Source organism: Arachis hypogaea, chromosome 9 (assembly GCF_003086295.3).
Source record: "Arachis hypogaea cultivar Tifrunner chromosome 9, arahy.Tifrunner.gnm2.J5K5, whole genome shotgun sequence".
NCBI lineage: Eukaryota > Viridiplantae > Streptophyta > Magnoliopsida > Fabales > Fabaceae > Arachis > Arachis hypogaea.
This window is the reverse complement of record NC_092044.1, coordinates 38,034,245-38,052,520: the sequence shown is the minus strand read 5'-3', so window position 1 is coordinate 38,052,520 and position 18,276 is coordinate 38,034,245. Positions and strand designations below refer to the sequence as shown.

General features: G+C 37.0%; 1 non-coding gene across 1 annotated transcript; it reads left to right on the top strand.

Annotated features, from left to right (window-relative positions):
- Positions 1-17,193: 17,193 nt before the first annotated feature.
- LOC112713997 (small nucleolar RNA R71) lies at positions 17,194-17,297 on the top strand. Its single transcript, XR_003158956.1, has one exon. It is a non-coding gene; the product is annotated as a small nucleolar RNA R71 (small nucleolar RNA).
- Positions 17,298-18,276: the final 979 nt, after the last annotated feature.

Here is an 18,276-nt window from a genome sequence, read left to right as displayed (position 1 = left end):
CGACTCTTGACTCGATTCACCTGAGAGGCAGCCGGATCCTGATTACAGAAGCTGATATTGAAGCTGCACTCCGCTGTCAGCCCAAGACCAGTGATACAGATGCTTTTATGTAGGCTGAGGTGGAGATGCACTGTATGACATATGACTATGATGCGCTGAGGAGTATAGTTGCCACCCCTGATGCCCATTGGGAGCTAGATGCCAATAAACTAAAACCCAAGGGGATGATGTTCGATTATCTGACTTGGGAGGCTAGGACATGGCAGCAGATTTTTGCTCATTATGTGATGCCTACCATGCACTTCACAGAGATTTCGGTGGACATGCTCGTTCTGATCAGGTGCACTATGGAGGGGAACCAGCTGTACTTTCCCGGCCTGATCAGAAAGTACATGTGGCGAGCACATGTCAGAGGCACACTCCCATTCCCTGCTTTGGTCACAGAGATGGCTAAGCGGGCTGGCGTACCCTGGCACCAGAATGATGAGTCGCCACCCCCGATCCACGAAAAGGAAAAAGTGATTCCGTGGGGGACTTGGGTAGACGATAGACCAGCCCTGCATAGATCCAGAGCCCGCTCAGCATAGTAGCATCTAGGCTACCATCTTCTTCAGCAGCAGTAGCGTCTAGACCATCATCTTCTATAGCAGCACCACCACCCACTGCACCATCTGCAGCGGCCAGTCAGCTACCACCCCCATCATTAGTGCCTCAGCCGAACTACAGACTAGTTCAGCATCTTATCAGGCGCATGGATTGGAGCGACCATTGCACCGAGCAACACTTTCGGCGCGTATTTCAGATGCTGCATCGCTGGAAGCCGTCATACCCCCTGATTCCGACACTTCCGATCATTATGAGGAGGAGGCTAGGCAGGCAGAGGCACCTCCAGAGATTCAGGCTTCTACACAGTCATAGCCACAACCACAGCCGCAGCCACAGCCAGAGCCCCAGCCAGATGCAGATGTCGACCCTCTCATCTAGGCTTACTTGTAGCATCGGGGACGATGCTTACTTCTATTTGTGGGGAGGTCGATGTCGTCGGCGGAGTTTATATTTTGGGTGAAAATTTCAGACTTCAGTTTTAATTGCTTTATTTTTTCTTATTTTAGTACTTGCACTCTCATTTACAGCACTTTGGATTATTGTATTGGTATTTTGGATACTTTTGTTTAGCTCGTTGCACTTGACATCTTTAGTTTGTGTATTTATTTTTAGTTGAGTCGCATTCTTAGTTGATAGCATATATGTGTAGTTACATTTTAGCTATTTTAGTCTATTAGTTGTGATTGGAAAAACATGGATTATTAAGTTTAGGTTACTCCTTTTGCTTGTGAGATTTGTTTTGACAGAAAAAGGGATTAAAGTAAAGATTTTTATCATTCTCAATCACAACATTGCATTTAGATAATATGCTTTGTCAAAATGATAAAATTTTCCAAGAAATTACTTATAGTGCCCAATTTATTTGAGTGAAGAATTTTGCTTTCATTGAACTTGCTTGATTTACATCTTGTGGAACATGTTTTGAGCTAAGAATACAAGCTTGTGAGTTTTGAGGTTAATGATGTGGTTACATTCTATAACCACTTTATTTTCCTTCTTGTGTGCATTATTCTCTTTCTATGATTGTGATCTTTGATTTGTTTGAATCTATATGTCCATTATTCCTTGTATACATGCATTTAAATGATTGAGGCCATTGATTCATTTAGCTCACTTACCAAAAAATCCTACCTTTCATCAACCATTGTTAGCCAATTTTGAGCCTATTTTAATCCTATTTGTTCTCAATATTAGTACATTACATGCCTTAAAGCGAAAAACAATAATTGTCCTTTATTTAGATCTTTGATTAGCTTATGCTAGTGAGTGTGTGCATCATTCAAGTGTAGAGAAACTTGAGACATTGGTTGGAAAAAGGTGTGTGTTATATTTTTGTTGAAAATAGTGGAAATTGGGTACATACTCATGTGTTAATTAAATGTAAAACCATATGCATTGATACTTTTGTATATACTTTATTGCAAAAAGAAAAAAATAAGGAAATAAAAAAAGAAAGAAAAAAATATAATAAAAAAATAATAGAAAAAGAAAGAAAAAGAAAAGCAATAAAAAGGGGACAAAATGCCCCAAAGTGAAGCTCAATAATGATCAATGCATATGTGTTATGGTGAAAAGAAAGAATGCATGAGTATGTGAAAGAGTGAAGAATGGGTAGTTAGGCTTGTCTTAGATTGTTATAGGTTGTCATATAGGCTAGGTGGGAAGTTTAAGTTGATCAAAGATTCAAATCTTAAGCTCACTTGACCATATGTATCCTACCTTGACCCTAACCCCATTACAACCTAAGAAAAGACCTCATGATATATGTATGCATGCATTGAATAATTGTTGATTGTTAGATGAAAAACAAATCTTGGAAAGCATAATTAGGGGAGAATTGAGTGAATCAACCCTATACACTTGAGCGACTAGAGCGGATACTCATCTGGTGAGGGTTCGATTGCTCAATTACATGTTCTCACCATGATCATCCCTTCTCTTGCAAGTTTTTTTAATCTTTAATAACTCAATTTAATTGTGGTTTGGCTTGGTTCTTAATACCCTTAGCTCTTATGCTTATATTGGTTTTCTTGGGAATTAATTTATTTTGACCAAGTACTTGCATCCATTTAGGTACTTGCATGTAAGTAGATTGCATATAGTTTAGTTGCATTGAATAAATGTTGATACCCTTCGTCTTTTTCTTGGTTAAGCATGAGGACATGCTTGGTTTAAGTGTGGGGAGATTTGATGCATCACTATTTCGTGGTACATTTCGTACTTAATTTAGGTGGATTCTATCCACTTTTTCCACATTTATTCAAGAAAATAGCATGGTTTCATAATTTTCTCCTAAATTGTGCTTAAGTGTAAAAACATACTTTTTAGGCCCTTAAATTGTTAATTTTGATTCACCTTTGATTCCACTAGATGCCTTGATGTGTTTGTTAGTGATTTCAGGATGAAAAGGGCTGGGAATGGATCAAGGGAGTGAAGAGAAAATCATGCAAAGTGAAGAAATTATGGAAAATCAAGGATTTGGGATATACTCATCGACGCGTACACGCAGCGGACGCGTAAGCGTGGAAGTGAAGTCGCATGGCGACGCGTACACGTGATCTACGTGTACGCGTGGATAACAAATTGTCAAGTGACGCTTACGCGTGACCCATGCGTACGCATCGGTGCTCGCACGTGACCCACTTAAAGTGAATCTGCTGGGGGCGATTTCTGGGCTTCGCAGGTCCAAATCCAACTCACTTCTGATGCTTAAACCAAAGGATTGAAGGGGGGTAAAAAAAAGTTAGTTACCAAGTAGTTTAGTTAGAGTTAGAGTTTGGGTTTTAACATGCTTTAGGATAGGTTTTTAGAGAGAGAAACTATCTCTTCTATCTAGAATTAGGATTAGGTTTGGGTTAATCTCTTCCTAGATCTAGGTTTAATTCATGTCTTCATCTACTTCTCCTTCTCAATTTCTAGTACATCTTGTTCTTTTATTCTTTTGTTGTAATCTCCTTTATTTTGTTCACTTTGTTGTTGATACACTCTTGTTCCTTTTATTTTCTTTTAATGCAATTTGAGGTAATTCATGTTAATTGTGCTTTCTTTGATTGTTGTTGTTGATTACTTGTATTAGGTAGTATTAGATTTTATATTTATTTACAATGTTATCTTATTTTCCCTTTATGCCTTCCAAGTGTTTGACAAAATGCTTGGAAGGAAGTTAGAGTAGATTTTTTGTGTTTTTGAATTGGGATGGTAACTTAGGTGAACTTGAGTTACTAATGTCCAAGCGTTGATAACTGGTGTCCATTGACTCTAGCTTTCCCCAAATTAATTAGTGAGAAGGTTAAGACCTATGGATTAGGATTAGTGTAGCTCATTTGACTTTTCTTTATTCGTTAGAGGATGACTTAATGGAATTAATCCTTAATTATCATATTGTGGTTAGTGACAAGGATAAAGATCCTTAACCATCATTCCTTGCCAAGACCTTTTTATCAGTTGAGTTTCCATTTACTTTCTTGCCATTTATTTTTCATGTCTCCTATTCAAAACTCCAAAACCCTTGTCCCAAAACCGATAATAAAAACACTTCCCTGCAATTCCTTTGAGAGAGGACCCGAGGTTTAAATACTTTGGTTATTAGTTTTATTAGTGGTTTGTTACTTGTGACAACCAAATTTTTATATGAAAGAATTCTTTGTTGGTTTAGAAACTATACTTGCAACGAGATCTTATTTGTGAAATTCTATACCATCAAAATTTCGTTCATCATACTTGTCAGCGCAATACTTTATTTTTTATTTGATAACTAAAAAATAATTATATGTATTATTTGCAGTTTTAAAATGCTAGTAGTGCTTTTAAAATTAAGAAGGTACTTTTTAAAATTGACATGTTCTCATTAAAATTAGAAGTCCAATATAATTTTATATATTAACAAAGATTCCAACATCTCCTTATTTTTATGTATATTATATATAGTCTTTTTAAATTTTTAAAACTATTTTAGTAAATACAATTATTGTTACTTTTGCTTATTGAAAATTATCTTTACTTTGTTTTATCAAACAGTAACTTTCAGAAAGCTCTTTTAAAAGTAAGTTTTGATAAATTATTTTGAAAAAATAAAAGTTTTACCAAATTAACTTTATTTACACTATTAGTCTTTATAATTTTACTAAATTTTTAATTAGGTCTTAATAGTTTAAAAATTTACAATTAAACCTCCGTATTAAATAAAAATATATAATTAGGTCCTTACTAATGATCAGTTTCCATAAAAAAATATTAAAATATTTTTTTTTAAATATTTCACAATTCATCCCATATCAAACATAAAAATAAATATTTTAAAAATAATTTGTAGCTTTTAACAAAAAAAATGTTAAAAAGGACATAACTAAAAATTTTATCTAATATATATATATATATATATATATATATATATATATATATATATATATATTTAATTATAAATTTTTAAATTATAAAAACTTAACTAAAATTAATAAAAAATTATAAAAACTAACAAGATAATTAGATCTAAAGAAAAAAACATTGTCCCCCACCTTAACTTGAAAAGGTTTTTTGGATAAGAAAGTAAAGATATAATGAATTTGTAACTTCTGTACCATATTATTAAAATCAAACCAAGCCGAATCTATCAGCTGAACCGAAAAATTGATGAAATAGCCATATGAAAAGTTCGGTTGACACATCAAATTGGAAATGCATTTAATTCAATCAATGCAATCAAAATCCAGTCAAAATAGACTTTAAATTGAAAAATATTTTTTGGATATGAATTAAGAAAGTAAAGATATAAAGAGTTTATAACTTCCATACCATATTAAAGAATATATATCTATTTTGGTCCTCAAAGAATTTCAAACTAGATATTTTAGTCTTCAACTAAAATTAATTACTCGATTGGTTCCTAATAATTAACTCCGTCAGTCACTTAGGTGCTTTACTCCGTCAACTTTAACGAAGGATAAAATAGTCCCTGACAACTCTAACATGGGACAAAATGATCCCTGATCTCCTATGTTTGGAAATGACATTGTTCTCTCCCAATTTTTATCATATCTCGCATAACACTAACAGTCTAACACTATAACTTCAAGCTCACAATTCACACTCTATAACTTTAATTTTCATAAGAAAAAAATCCTCAACATGTTCTCAACCAATTCATTCTCAGGAAACTAATGACTATGTCTCTCAACTACTTTGGCATCTTTGATGGATCCTATAAATCTAGAAAGCAAGTCTGATTTGTTAAGACTCATCGTCGTCATTGTCATCTCCCTCCTCCTTTGCCCTATCATCTTCATGACACCACATTGTCCACCACTCCGATCGCTTCCTTCAGCTTCTTCTCCGAACCAATGTTCAGTAATTATTTCAGTTTCCATATGAGCAGCAACGACGACATTGCTCGTTGTACTGATAGTTTGGATGCGAGGTCGAAGCTATCTGCTAACTTGAACTCTGGGAAAGAAGGAATGAAGCACTCAGTGTCTATTTCAAATGAGAATTTTTATATGATGTTGAAGGAGAATCTTCTCATGATGTCCTAATGTCCAACAATCTATATTGCTTGCCAGAGAGTGGAGAAAGGCGTGCCCTTAGGGTAGTTTTGGAACTTAGTCTTGAGAATGTCGTGGACGTTGTCGGGGTTGGAGGAGATGTTATCAAAGACGTAGAAGTGGATGCTTTTGGTGGGTGAAGTGCAGAGGAGGTGGTTGTACCAGTCATAAAGATTTAGGAAGTGTGTGGTCCATGACATATTGAGGTAGGTGCGACACGTGTGGCAATTACACCATGGCTTAATCTTGGAGTTAAAGAGGAGGAAGAAAAAGATAAAAAAGAAGACTGTGAAGGTAAAGAAGAAGAGTATGAATACTAGGATTATGCGAGATATGATAAAAATTGGGGAAGAATGATGTCATTTTTTAATAAAAAGAGTCAGGAATCATTTTGTCCTTTGTTAGAGTTGTCAGGGATCATTTTGTCCCCTATTAGAGTTGTCAGGGACCATTTTGTCTTCCATTAGAGTTGACGGAGCAAATAACCTAAGTGACAGGCGGAATTAATTGTTAGGGACCAATCGAGTAATTAATTTTAGTTAGGGACTAAAGTGTCTGATTTGAAATTTTTTGAGGACCAAAATAGGTATATAAACCGACTCGAACTGATAAGTTGAATTGAAAACTGATGAACTCATCATATAACCGTTTCGTCAATTGTTTACCTTTATAAAAAAAATAATAAAAAGATAAAATAAAAAATAAAAAATACTACAATAACACCAGAAAAAAGAAGAAGAATAAAAAAATAAAAAAATTATAGCAACAACAGCAGCAATTAAAGAACGATGAAGAGAGAAAATTCATGAAAAAGTGCATGATTTTTACGCACTTTTTGTGAGTGATTTTTGTTGAAATTTGACCAACTTAATTGTATTTGGTTGGCAAAAATACTTGGATGTTGATGAGCGGATATTTTATACGCTTTTTTGCGGTAATTTCATGTAGATTTTAGTATGTTTTAGTTAGTTTTTAGTATAATTTTATTAGTTTTTAGGCAAAATTTATATTTCTGAACTTTACTATGAGTTTGTGTGTTTTTCTGTAATTTCAGGTATTTTCTGGCTGAAATTGAGGGTGCTGAGTTAAAATCTGATTTAGGCTGCAAAAGGACTGCTGATGCTGTTGGATTCTGACCTCCCTGCACTCAGAATGGATTTTTTGGAGCTACAGGAGTCCAACTGGCACGCTCTCAAATGGGTTGAAAAGTAGACATACATGACTTTCCGCCAATATATAATAGTCCATACTTTGCACGAAGATAGACGACGTAAACTGGCATTTAACGCCAGTTCCATGTTGCAGTCTGGCGTTCAGCGCCAGAAACAGGTTACAACCTAGCGTTCAACTCCAGAAACAGCTCAGACACGTGAGAAGCTTAAGTCTCAGCCCCAGCACACACCAAGTGGGCCCCAGAAGTGGATTTCTGCACTATTCATCTTAGTTTACTCATTTTCTGTAAACATAGGCTACTAGTTTAGTATTTAAACAACTTTTAAAGACTTATTTTGTATCTCATGACATTTTAGATCTGAATTTTGTACTTTTTGATGGCATGAGTCTCTAAAATCTATTGTTGGGGGTGAGGAGCTCTGCAGCGTCTTGATGAATTAATGCAATGATTTCTGTTTTCCATTCAAACACGCTTGTTCCTATCTAAAATGTTCATTCGTGCTTCACTATGAAGAAGGTGATGATCCATGACACTCATCACTTTCCTCAATCCATGAACGTGTGCCTGACAAGCACCTCCGTTCTACATTAGATTGAATGAGTATCTCTTAGATTCCTTAATCAGAATCTTCGTGGTATAAGCTAGAATCCATTGGCAGCATCCTTGAGAATCCGGAAAGTCTAAACCTTTTCTTTGGTATTCCGAGTAGGATTCTGGGATTGGATGACTGTGACGAGCTTAAAACTCGCGAGTGTTGGGCGTAGTGAGAGACGCAAAAGGATCAATGGATCTTATTCCGACATAATCGAGAACTGACAGATGGTTAGCCGTGCTGTGACAGAGCATTTGGACCATTTTCACTGAGAGGATGGGAAGTAGCCATTGACAACCGCAATGCCCTACATACAGCTTGCCATGGAAGGAGCCTTGCATTTATGAAAGTGAGAAAGCATTATGTTGCAGGAATTCAGAGGACAGAGCATCTCCAAAACTCCAACATATTCTCCATTACTGCATAATAAGTATTTATTTCATGCTCTTTTACTTTTTACAATTAAAACTAAAAATTATTATTGATATTATATCCTGACTAAGAATAATAAGATAACCATAGCTTGCTTCAAGCCAACAATCTCCGTGGGATTCGACCCTTACTCACGTAAGGTATTACTTGGACGACCCAGTGCACTTACTGGTTAGTTGTGCGGATTGCAAAAGTGTGATTGCAATTTTGTGCACCAAGTTTTTGGTGCCATTGCCGAGGATTGTTTGAGTTTGAACAACTGACGGTGATTCTTGTTACTTATATTAGGAAAAATTTGTCTTTTTTGTTTAGAGTCACTAGGATTGCATCTTCTATTATTCCTTTTAAAAAAATTTTCAAAAATAATTTTTTTTCTTTCTTTAATTGAATTTTCGTTTTTTTTATGAGTTTAGTGTCATGTTCTAAGTTTGGTGTCAAGTGCATGCTTTTCTTTGTCTCTCAATTTTTCGAATTGCGTGTTCTTGTTTTTCCTTGATTTTCAAATTGTTCTTGTCAATTTTTCTTGTTTGATCTTTGGTTTGTCTTGTTTTGTGTCTTTTCTTGTTTTTCTTGTGCTTTTTCAATTTTTTATTTTTCAAAAAAAATTTTATTTATTAATTACCTTTTTAAAACACATTAAATTTATAGCTCAGTTGGCTAGAGCGTTGGCTTATGTTCTTGGCAATTGGGTATCTTCTTTTTAAAAATTTTTCAAAACTAATTTTTCTTTGATTGAATCTTGTGCCAAACTTTAAGTTTGGTGTTCTCTTGTTAATTTTCTTTAATTTCCGAAAATTTAATTTGGTTTTCAAAAAAATTTTAAGTTTGGTGTTCTTTCTTTTGTTCTTGTTGTTCTTGTGAATCTTCAAAGTGTTCTTGAGTCTTTTTTGTGTTTTGATCTTAAAATTTTTAAGTTTGGCGTCCCTTGGTGTTTTCCCTCCAAAATTTTCGAAAAACAAGGAGCATTAGATCTAAAAATTTTTAAGTCTTGTCTCTTTTGTGTGTTTTTCTCTTTCATCATAAAATTCAAAAATAAAAAATATATTTTCCTTTAATTTCTCATAATTTTCGAATTACTTGGGTTAACTTGGTCAAAATTTTTCAAATCATATCTTTTTCAAAAATATCCTAACCACTTTCTCTCTCCTCACTTTTTCGAAAATCTTCATAAAATATTTTCAAATTTTTATTTTTTTATTTTTATTTTTATTTTTTTTATTTTTCGTTTTTTTGTTTTGGTTTTTATTTTATTCTATTTTATTATTTCGAAAATAATTTTTTTATATAATAAAATAAATAAAATAAATCCACATCATCTGGTGGATCTATACACATGAGAAAGACAATTGAAGAAGCTCAAGAGCTCATTGATACAATTGCCAGAAATCAGCATCTGTATCTAAGCAGTGAACCTTCCATGAAAGAAGATGCTAAAACAGTAACTGCTAAACTAAGTCCTGCAGAACAAGTTACTGAATTCAATCAGCAATTAAATTTTCTAACAAAACAGCTAGCCGAATTCAAGGAGATATTGCAAGAAACAAGAATGGCTAATATGAATATGGAAGTGCAGTTGAAGTAAACAGAACAGCAATTGTCAAAACAAATAATACAAGAGTGCCAAGCAGTTCAATTAAGAAGTGGGAAAATATTAAATACCTCACTTCAAGGCAGCAGGAAGCCAAGAAATGAACAAATTGCTACCCAAAATCCCTCTGAGGACAATCAGAGCCCAGCGAGGAATAATTCTGGTGCTCAAACGCCAGAAAAGGGGTGGAGAGCTGGCGTTGAACGCCCAACCCATGCTCAGTCCTGGCGTTCAACGCTAGAAAAAGGCAAGGAATTGGCGTTGAACGCCCAAAGAAAGCACAGTTCTGGTGTTCAGACGCCAGAAACAGGTAAGGAGTTGGCGTCTAACGCCACTCCAGCTTCCACCCCTGGCATTCAAATGCCAGTGGGAGATCAGACACATACAAGTGTTGATAGCAACCCCTCTAAAAAGGCTTCTCAACCCACATCTGTAGGTAATAAACCTGCAGCAACTAAGGTTGAGGAATACAAAGCCAAAATGCCTTATCCTCAGAAACTCCGCCAAGTGGAATAGGATAAGCAATTTGCCCGCTTTGCAGACTATCTCAGGACTCCTCAAATAAAGATTCCATTTGCAGAGGCACTTGAGCAAATACCCTTGGTGCACGAAATTGTGATCTCTAATAATGGCATTCAACTTGGTATGCGTGTTTATAACTCAGCACTTTCTTCACAACTTCGCACAACTAACCAGCAAGTGCACTGGGTCGTCCAAGTAATACCTTACGTGAGTAAGGGTCGATCCCACGGAGATTGTTGGTATGAAGCAAGCTATGGTCATCTTGAAATTCTCAGTTAGGCGGATAATATATGGTTATGGAGTTTTCGAATAATAATAATAAACAAATAGAAAATAAAGATAGAAATACTTATGTAAATCATTGGTGGGAATTTCAGATGGGCGTATGAAGATGTTGTGCTCCTTTTGAATCTGTGCTTTCTTACTGCCTTCATCCAATCCTTCCTACTCCTTTCCATGGCAAGCTGTATGTAGGGCATCACCATTGTCAATGGCTACATCCCATCCTCTCAGTGAAAAAGGTCCAAATGCTCTGTCACACAGCACGGCTAATCATTTGTCGGTTCTCGATCATGTCGGAATAGAATCCATTGATTCTTTTGTGTTTGTCATCACGCCTAACAATCGCGAGTTTGAAGCTCGTCACAGTCATTCAATCCCTGAATCCTACTCGGAATACCACAGACAAGGTTTAGACTTTCCGGACTCTCATGAATGCCGCCATCAATTCTAGCTTATACCACGAAGATTCTGATTAAGGAATCCAAGAGATATGCGTTCGGTCTGAGGTAGAACAGAATTGGTTATCAGTCATGCGTTCATAGTGAGAATGATGATGAGTATCACGGATCATCACATTCATCATGGTGAAGTGTAACGAATATCTTAGAATAGGGATAAACTGAATTGAATAGAAAATAGTAGTAATTGCATTAAAACTCGAGGTATAGCAGAGCTTCACACCCTTAATCTATGGTGTGTAGAAACTCCACCGTTGAAAATACATAAGTGATGGTGGTCCAGGCATGGCCGAATGGCCTGCCCCCAAAAGGTGATCACAAGATCAAAAATACAATCCAGGATCCAGGATCCCTAATACAATAATAAAGTGTCCTATTTATACTAGACTAGCTACTAAGGTTTACAGAAGTAAGTAATTGATGCAGAAATCCACTTCCGGGGCCCACTTGGTGTGTGCTTGGGCTGAGCTTGAGCTTTACATGTGCAGAGGCTTCTTTTAGAGTTGAACGCCAAGTTGTAACGTGTTTTTGGCGTTCAACTCTGGTTCGTGACGTGTTTCTGGCGTTTGACTCCAGAATGCAGCATGGAACTGGCGTTGAGCGCCAGTTTACGTCATCTAATCTCGAATAAAGTATGGACTATTATATATTGCTGAAAAGCTCTGGATGTCTACTATCCAACGCCGTTGCGAGCGCGACATTTGGAGTTCTGTAGCTCCAGAAAATCTATTTCGAGTGCAGGGAGGTCAGAATCCAACAGCATGAGCAGTCCTTTGTCAGCATTCTTATCAGAGTTTTGCTCAGGTCCCTCAATTTCAGCCAGAAAATACCTGAAATCACAAAAAAACACACAAACTCATAGTAAAGTCTAGAAATGTGAATTTAGCATAAAAACTAATGAAAACATCCCTAAAAGTAGCTAGATCCTACTAAAAACTACCTAAAAACAATGCCAAAAAGCGTATAAATTATCCGCTCATCACAACACCAAACTTAAATTGTTGCTTGTCCCCAAGCAACTGAAAATCAAATAGGATAAAAAGAAGAGAATATACTATAAAGCTCAAAAAATCAATGAATATTAGTTCTAACTAGATGAGCGGGACTTGTACCTTTTTTTGCTTCTGAACAGTTTTGTCATCTCACTTTATCCTTTGAAGTTTAGAATGATTGGCATCTCTAGGAACTTAGAATTTCAGATAGTATTACTGATTCTCCTAGTTAAGTATGTTGATTCTTGAACACAACTACTTTTATGAGTCTTCGTCGTGGCCCTAAGCATTTTGTTTTCCAGTATTACCACCGGATACATAAATGCCACAGACACATGACTGGGTGAACCTTTTTAGATTGTGACTCAGCTTTGCTAAAGTCCCCAGTTAGAGGTGTCCAGAGCTCTTAAGCACACTCTTTTTGCTTTGGATCATGACTTTAACCACTCGGTCTCAAGCTTTTCACTTGGACTAGCATGCCACAAGCAAATGGTTAGGGATAGCTTGATTTAGCCGCTTAGGCCTGGATTTTATTTCCTTAGGCCCTCCTATCCATTGATGCTCAAAGCCTTGGATCCTTTTTACCCGTGCCTTTTGGTTTTAAGGGCTATTGGCTTTTTCTGCTTGCTTTTTCTTTTTCTTTCTATATTATTTTTTTCGCCATTTTTTTCTTTTTTTTCTTTTTTTTTCACAAGCTTTTGCTATTCACTGTTTTTTCTTGCTTCAAGAATCAATTTCATGATTTTTTAGATTATCAATAGCATTTCTCTTTGTTCATCATTCTTTCAAGAGCCAACAATTTTAACATTCATAAACAACAAGATCAAAAATATGCAGTGTTCAAGCATTCATTCAGAAAACAAAAATTATTATCACCACATCAATATAATTAAACTAAATTCAAGGATAAATTCGAAACTTATGTACTTTTTGTTCTTTTGATTTAGAAACATTTTTCATTTAAGAGAGGTGAAGGATTTATGGAATTATTTATAGCTTTAACACATAGTTACTACATACTAATGATCATGAAGTAGAGACACAAAACATAAACAAACATATAACATAAAAACCAAAAAACAGAGAAATAAGAACAAGGAATGAGTCCACCTCAATGATGGTGGCGCTTTCTTCTTAAAGAACCAATGATGTCCTTGAGCTCTTCTATGTCTCTTCCTTGCCTTTGTTACTCCTCCCTCATTGCTCATTGATCTTCTCTAATTTCATGGAGAATGATGGAGTGCTCTTGATGTTCCACCTTTAATTGATCCATATTGTAACTCAAATCTTCTAGAGAAGTGTTGAGTTGTTCCCAATAGTTGTTGGAAGGAAAGTGCATCCCTTGAGGCATCTCTGGGATTTCTTGGTGATGAGCTTTCTCATGCGTCTCTTGGGATCCATAAGTGGGCTCTCTTGTTTGCTCCATCCTCTTCTTAGTGATGGGCTTATCCTCCTCAATGGGGATGTCTCCTTCTATGATAACTCCAGCTGAGTAACATAGATGGCAAATAAGATGAGGAAAAGCTAGCCTTGCCATGGTGGAGGACTTTTCGACTATTTTGTAGAATTCAAGGGAGATGACTTCATGAACTTTTACTTCCTCTCCATTCATGATGCTATGAATCATGATGGCCCGATCCACAGTAACTTCGGATCGGTTGCTAGTGGGGATGATGGAGCGTTGGATAAACTCTAACCATCCTCTAGCCACAAGCTTGAGGTCCAGTCTTCTTAATTGAACCGGCTTGCCTTTGGAGTCTCTTTTCCATTGAGCTCCTTCAACACATATGTCCATAAGGACTTGGTCCAACCTTTGATCAAAGTTGACCCTTCTTGTGTAGGGGCGTGCATCTCCTTGCATCATGGGCAAGTTAAACGCCAATCTTACATTTTTCGGACTGAAATCTAAGTATTTCCCCCGAACTATTGTAAGATAATTCTTTGGATTCAGGTTCACACTTTGATCATGGTTCCTAGTGATCCATGCATTGGCATAGAACTCTTGAACCATTAAGATTCCGACTTGTTGAATGGGGTTTGTCAGAACTTCCCAACCTCTTCTTTGGATCTCATGTCGGATCTCCGGACTCATTTTTCTTGAGCTTGAAAGGGACCTCGGAGATCACCTTTTTCTTGGCCACAACTTCATAGAAGTAGTCTTGATGGGCTTTGGAGATGAATCTCTCCATCTCCCATGACTCGGAGGTGGAAGCTTTTGTCTTCCCTTTCCCTTTTCTAGAGGTTTCTCCGGCCTTAGGTGCCATCAATGGTTATGGAAAAAACAAAAAAGCTATGCTTTTACCACACCAAACTTAGAATATTGCTCGCCCTCGAGCAAAAGAAGAAGAAGAAGAAGAAGAAGAAGAAGAAGAAGAAGAAGAAGAAGAAGAAGAAGAAGAAGAAGAAGAAGAAAATATGGAGGAAAGGGAGAAGTGTGTGGTTTCGGCCAAGGTGAAGAAGAGGGGGTTGTGGTTGTGAAAATGAAGAAGGATAGAGGGATTTATATAGTGAAGGGAGAGGGAGTAGGTTCAACTATTTAGGGTGGGTTTGGGTGGAAAAGAGATTTTGAATTTTGAAGGTAGGTGGGGTTTTTGGGGAAGAGTGGATGGATGTGAGTGGTGAAGAGGTGATGGGGGAAGAGAGATTAAGGTGATTGGTGAAGGGTTTTGGGGAAGAGTGTTATGGATTGTGTGAAGAGGAGAGAAGGTGAGTTGAGGTAGGTGGGGATCCTGTGGGGTCCACAGATCCTGAGATGATCCTGTGGGGTCCACAGATCCTGAAGTGTCAAAGATTTACATCCTTGCACTAATGAGGCGTGTAAAATGCCCTTTTCATGCAATCATGGCGTTCAACGCCAGATTGATGCTTGTTTCTAGCGTTGAACGCCAACTTCATGCTTGTTTTGGGCATTCAACGCCCATTTGCAGCGTGTTTCTGGCGTTGAACGCCAGTTCCATGCTTGTTTCTAGCGTTCAGCGCCAGCTTTTCTTAGGGTGTATTCCTGGAATTTAAACGCCAGGATGTTGCTTGTTTCTGGCATTCAACGCCAGATCCATGCTCTGTTCTGGCGTTGAACGCCAGCCAGATGCTCCTTACTGGCGTTTAAACACCAGTAAGACCTTCCTCCAGGGTGTGCTTTTTCTTCTGCTGTTTTTTTATTCTATTTTTAATTTTAGTATTTATTTTGTGACTCCTCATGATCATGAACCTAATAAAAAATAAAGAAAAAATAAAAATAAAAATAGAATTAGATAAATAAAAATTGGGTTGCCTCCCAATAAGTGCTTCTTTAATGTCAATAGCTTGACAGTGGGCTCTCGTGGAGCCTCACAGGTGATCAGGTCAATGTTGTAGACTCCCAACACCAAACTTAGAGTTTGGATGTGGGGATTCAACACCAAACTTAGAGTTTGGCTATGGCCTCTCAACACCAAACTTAAATTTTGATTGTGGGGGCTCTGTTTGACTCTGTATTGAGAGAAGCTTTTCATGCTTCCTCTCCATTGTTACAGAAGAACACCCTTGGGTCTTAAACACAAGATAGTCCCTATTCAATTGAAGGACTTATTCTCCTCTGTTAACATCTATCACAGCTCCTGCTGTAGCTAGGAAAGGTCTTCCAAGGATGATGTATTCATCCTCCTCCTTCCTAGTGTCTAAGATTATGAAATCAGCAGGGATGCAAAGGCCTTCAACCTTTATCAACACGTCCTCCACCAATCCGTAAGCTTGTCTGCCATTTGCAATGAGAATATGGCAGGCTGTACCTCAATGATCCCCAGCTTCTCCATTACAGAGAGTGGCATAAGATTTATGCCTGACCCTAGGTCACACAGAGCCTTTTCAAAGGTCATGGTACCTATGGTACAGGGTATTAAGAATTTACCAGGATCTTGTTTCTTTTGAGGTAAAGTTTGTTGAACCCATGTATCTAGTTCACCAATGAGCAAGGGAGGTTCACCTTCCCAAGTCTCATTACCAAACAACTTCGCATTCAGCTTCATGATAGCTCCTAAATATTGAGCAACTTGCTCTCCAGTTACATCTTCATCCTCTTCAGAGGAAGAATAGTTTTCAGAGCTCATGAATGGCAGAAGGAGGTTTAATGGGATCTCTATGGTCTCTATATGACCTTCAGATTCCTTTAAGTCCTCAATAAGGAACTCCTTCTTGCTTGAGAGACATCCCCTGAGGTCTTCCTCATTGGGATTCACGTCCTCTCCTTCGTCTCTAGGTTTGGCCATGTTGATTATGTCAATGGCCTTGCACTCTCTTTTTGGATTCTCTTCAGTATTGCTTGGGAGAGTACTAGGAGGAGTTTCAGTGACTTTCTTATTCAGCTGGCCCACTTGTGCCTCCAAATTTCTGATGGAGGACCTTGTTTCACTCATGAAGCTTAAAGTGGCTTTAGACAGATCAGAGACTATATTTGCTAAGTTAGAGGTGTTCTGCTCAGAATTCTCTGTCTGTTGCTGAGAAGATGATGGAAAAGGCTTGCTATTGCTAAACCTGTTTCTTCCACCATTATTAAAGCCTTGTTGAGGCTTTTGTTGATCCTTCCATGAGAAATTTGGATGATTTCTCCATGAGGAGTTATAGGTGTTGCCAAAGGCTTCCCCCATGTAATTTACCTCTGCCATTGCAGGATTTTTAGGATCATAAGCGTCTTCTTCAGAAGATGCCTCTTTAGTGCTGTTGGATGCATTTTGCCATCCATTCAGACTTTGAGAAATCATGTTGACTTGCTGAGTCAACATTTTGTTCTGAGCCAATATGGCATTCAGAGCATCAATTTCAAGAACTCCCTTCCTCTGAGGCATCCTATTATTCACGGAATTCCTCTCAGAAGTGTACATGAATTGGTTATTTACAACTATTTCAATAAGTTCCTGAGCTTCTGCAGGCGTTTTCTTTAGGTGAATGGATCCACCTACAGAATGATCCAGTGACATCTTAGAGAACTCAGACAGACCATAATAACATATATCTATCATGGTCCACTCTGAAAATATGTCAGAAGGACACTTTTTGGTCATCTGCTTGTATCTTTCCCAAGCTTCATAGAGGAATTCACCATCTTTTTGCTTGAAGGTCTGAATATCCACTCTAAGCTTGCTCAGCTTTTGAGGAGGAAAGAATTTACCCAAGAAGGCCGTGACCAGCTTATCCCAAGAGTCCAGGCTATCCTTAGGTTGTGAGTCCAACCATGTTCTAGCTCTGTCTCTTATAGCAAAAGGGAAAAGCATGAGCCTGTAGACGTCAGGATCTACTCCATTAGTCTTAACAGTCTCACAGATCTGCAAGAACTCAATTAAAAATTGGTAGGGATCTTCTAATGGAAGTCCATGAAACTTGCAGTTTTGTTGCATTAGAATAACTAGTTGAGGTTTCAGCTCAAAATTGTTTGCTCCAATGGCAGGAATTGAGATGCTTCTTCCATCAAACTTGGAAGTAGGTGTAGTATAATCACCAAGCATCCTCCTTGCATTATTGTTGTTGGGTTCGGCTGCCATATCCTTTTCTTGTTCGAAAATTTTAGTAAGGTTGACTCTGGATTGTTGTAATTTAGCTTCTTTTAGTTTTCTCTTCAGAGTCCTTTCAGGTTCAGGATCAGCTTCAACAAGAATGCCTTTTTCCTTGTTCTTGCTCATATGAGAAAGAAGAGAATAGAAAAAGAAGAGGAATCCTCTATGTCACAGTATAGAGATTCCTTTATGTTAGTAGAAAAAGAAAGGGAATAAGAGTGAAGAAGAATGAATAATCCAAATACAAGGGTGAGGATAGGAGCACAGATTTGAGATGAAGAGAAGTGTTAGTAATAATAAATAAATAAATAGAATAAGATGAGAGAGAGAAGTTTTTGAAAATAATTTTTGAAAAGGAGTTAATGATTTTCGAAAATTAAAGGGGAAATAAAATTAAAATTAAAATTTTAAAACAATTAATTAATTAAAAAGAATTTTTGAAAAAGAGGGAGGTATTTTCGAAAATTAGAGAGAGAAAAGTTGTTAGGTGATTTGAAAAAGATAAGAAATAAACAAAAAGTCAAATAGTTAGTTGAAAAAGATTTGATAATTAGTTTTAAAAGATAAG